Source organism: Gadus macrocephalus, chromosome 7, assembly GCF_031168955.1.
Source record: "Gadus macrocephalus chromosome 7, ASM3116895v1".
NCBI classification, from domain to species: Eukaryota; Metazoa; Chordata; class Actinopteri; order Gadiformes; family Gadidae; genus Gadus; species Gadus macrocephalus.
In genome coordinates, this window is record NC_082388.1 from 287,439 (window position 1) to 290,882 (window position 3,444).

General features: G+C 44.7%; 1 long non-coding RNA gene across 1 annotated transcript; it reads left to right on the forward strand.

The window, feature by feature from the left end:
- The first annotated feature begins 2,037 nt into the window (after positions 1-2,037).
- Positions 2,038-2,920, forward strand: LOC132461210 (uncharacterized). Its single transcript, XR_009526546.1, has 3 exons — positions 2,038-2,239; positions 2,378-2,455; positions 2,594-2,920. It is a non-coding gene; the product is annotated as an uncharacterized LOC132461210 (long non-coding RNA).
- The last annotated feature ends 524 nt before the right edge of the window (positions 2,921-3,444 follow it).

The window sequence follows — 3,444 nt, forward strand, 5'->3', positions numbered from 1 at the left end:
CCATGAATACGTTTCAGAATTTTTAATTTCTTATTTATAAATATATTTATTTTGAAGGAATGAACACTTTTATAGTTAAAGGGACACATCACCCATTTAGAACCGGCATCCTATCATTATGAAATCGCTATTGTAATATAAATATATATATAAATAAATATCAGTCTAAAACAGTCTCCCCTCGGCCTCGGATTTCATAATGATAGGACGTGTGATCCGTGTGATTTGATAATGATAGATCGCTGGTTATAAATAGGTGAAGTAACCCTTTAAATTAGAATGGTTCATTCATAATTGTTTTTCATTTTTATAGACTTTTTATTAAAATTGTCCTCATCATCCTCATCGTCATCCGCTTATCCGGGGTCGGGTCGCGGGGGGAGCAGCTCAAGCAGGGGGCCCCAGACTTCTCTTTCCCGGGCCACATTAGTAGTAGATATTAAGTGCCCTTTGGGTCCATTCCTATCAGAACTCACTTCCGGTTGGGGGAGGGGGTGGGGGGGTGGAGGGGGGGGATCCCTATTCACAGAGGTACTTCCGGTTTATGTTTTATGACAGATCATAAAAGCATAGTCCTGTGTGTTGGGATGACCCTTGTAATGACAGTGGTGATCCTGTAGGGGTCGCGGGGATGCGGGGGTCTGTATGTAGATGAGGGTGTGTGTGTGTGTGTGTGTGTGTGTGTGTGTGTGTGTGTGTGTGTGTGTGTGTGTGTGTGTGTGTGTGTGTGTGTGTGGGTACTAGGGGGATGCAATGCAATAGTGTGTGTTCTGTAGGGGTGATTGTTGTGTGGGCACAGGGGCGTTGGAAGGACAGGCAGTCGTATATACGGATTGTGTGGTGAGGCCCTTGATGGAGGAAGGGGGGGATGTAGACACGGTCATAAAGCGTGTGAGATGGGACACTGGCGAAAGGTGGATCGACACGAGCTGTTTGATGTACCCTTGTCACTATAGGCAGATTGATCTTGAAGGGAGTGTATGGGTGTGTGGGTGTGTGTGTGTGTGTGTGTGTGTGTGTGTGTGTGTGTGTGTGTGTGTGTGTGTGTGTGTGTGTGTGTGTGTGTGTGTGTGTGCGTGTGTGTGTGAATGTGTCAACAGATGTTTCAGGAAAACAAGTGCTGTTTCAAGTCTCTCCCGATACTGTATGCAGAGTGATTTGATTCTATTAGCATTATATGGGCAGCAGCAGCATTATATGATACAATTCTTTGTGTATGTGTGTGTGTGTGTGGGTGTGTGTGTGTGGGTGTGTGGGTACTAGGGGGATGCAATGCAATAGTGTGTGTTCTGTAGGGGTGATTGTTGTGTGGGCACAGGGGCGTTGGAAGGACAGGCAGTCGTATATACGGACTGTGTGGTGAGGCCCTTGATGGAGGAAGGGGGGGGGGGGGGGGATGTAGACACGGTCATAAAGCGTGTGAGATGGGACAGAGTCGTTGGTACTGGAAAACAAGTGCTGTTTGATGTACCCTAGTCACTATAGTCAGATTGATTTGATTTGGCAGATACATTTATATATAGTGATGGGGATGCCAATAACAGGGCCGTAATCATCTGTATAGGGATATAGATATATATGTATATATAAATATTTTAGATATATTTATAGTAGGGCTAAAAAAGTAATGGGCTCCGCCGATGGTAGAACTATCATAGTGAAGATACGGACGGTGGTTCACATTGACAATATATTAGGTGATGTCATGATACTATTAAGATAGTTTAGTATTTCTCATCTAATATAGTGTATTTGGATTAACTTTATTTTATCAATATGAGGTCATAGGTAGTATAGGTAGCTACATGGACGTGGGTCCAGTGCCTATTGGACAGGAGTCTATGACGGCGAGGGGGTAGGTGCGAATGGGGTGGGATCAGTGCCTATTGGCCAGGAGTCTATGACGTTGTGGGCCCAGGTGCGAATGTTTGCAGATGGGCGTTTATCAGGCATAAATATGCGGAGGTAATGAATCAGCAGAGTACAACCTCTGACCCAAACGTTAGTAAACGCATCGTTGCAGCGGGAAGAAAAAAAAACATCGAGCCGTCCTGCGTCACTATGCCGACTGACTGTAAGTATTCACATGAGTGTATTATGATTATATTATGACTGTCTATGTGAATCAGCTGTTTATATCTGACTGAATCAGTGATTACTCCACAGCGATCTGCGGCCCCGCAGCGATTTGCGGGCTCCGTCGGTGAGAGCGCGAAACATCAGCTGGGGCCACATGGAAGTATGTTTGTTTTTATTGTTTTTATAGTAGCGTATAATATTTAGTTCCATACAATCGCTCTATCATTATTATTATTAGTTGTTATGGTATATTCATGTAGAACAACGATTAAATGTGTGTTTTCTCCATGTGTAACAGGTTCGAATGATATATGGCTCGACATTCAACAAACGATTCTAGCCGACCAGACAAATGTGTTGACAAGCGGTAGTTTTGGTAAGTTGTTAATACGCCCCCGCTAATAGTATATCTATAGGTGTATTACCAAAATAAATTATCTATTTATTTAACATCTAAAACAACCAAACCTAACCCATGATTACTTTTGTATTTTGTTTTTTGATCCGTGTTTAGTACCTATCGCGGCCACCGTGAATCAGCGATCCCCCGGACTGAGCCGACTATCCAAGAAAAGGCCGGCGGGGATAGATGCGGCTATAGCCGGCTCATCGCTGACCATAGAGCAGCCGCAAATTCCTTATAAAAAGACGCGCAAGGACGCCGCACATAGTGCTATAGCTCCGGAGAATTTTAACCATGTTATACAGGCCGTCATAAACCCACAAATCGCGCAACATGGAGCTGTATGGTCCGATGCCAAACGCCAGGTGATCGGTGCCGTGGAGGTCCATGTGCCTGCATCCCCTACAGAGATCGTCACAGTGCAACCGAATGGGGCTATACAACACGGTAGGAAATTAAATGAAAAAAGTATATATATATATATATATTCTATAGAGTGTAATGATTTATGATGGGACTGATACCGATTTTTTTCTTTTTTCTATTACAAACAGTCCATGAAGATCCCCAGTGTGCGCCACCACCAGTGGTGAGTCTTGTCCTGGACTTCATCGTTTCTGGAACATAGAGACTTCACTCCAGCACAGTGGATCGACTCTCCTGCTACATCCTTAGGGGCTACCAGTGCAGAGACTGTGCAACACCAGCAGCCTGCAGATCCTCCATCTGGATCCCTACACGCCCTTCAAGACCCTAGCGGCGACCCTCAGTGCATCGTGAGTCTCAGCACTCAAGAGGTATCGGTGCCGCTGCTACCAGCTGCCCCCGTAATTGCGGTTGATGAACACCATGCAGGGGTGCGATGTGCTAAATGGCGTAAAGAATTTGCTGATAAATTAGCATTGTTAACTGCATCGGTGGATGTAAACTCCTTAACCATTGCTCGTCAGAGTAAACTGAGT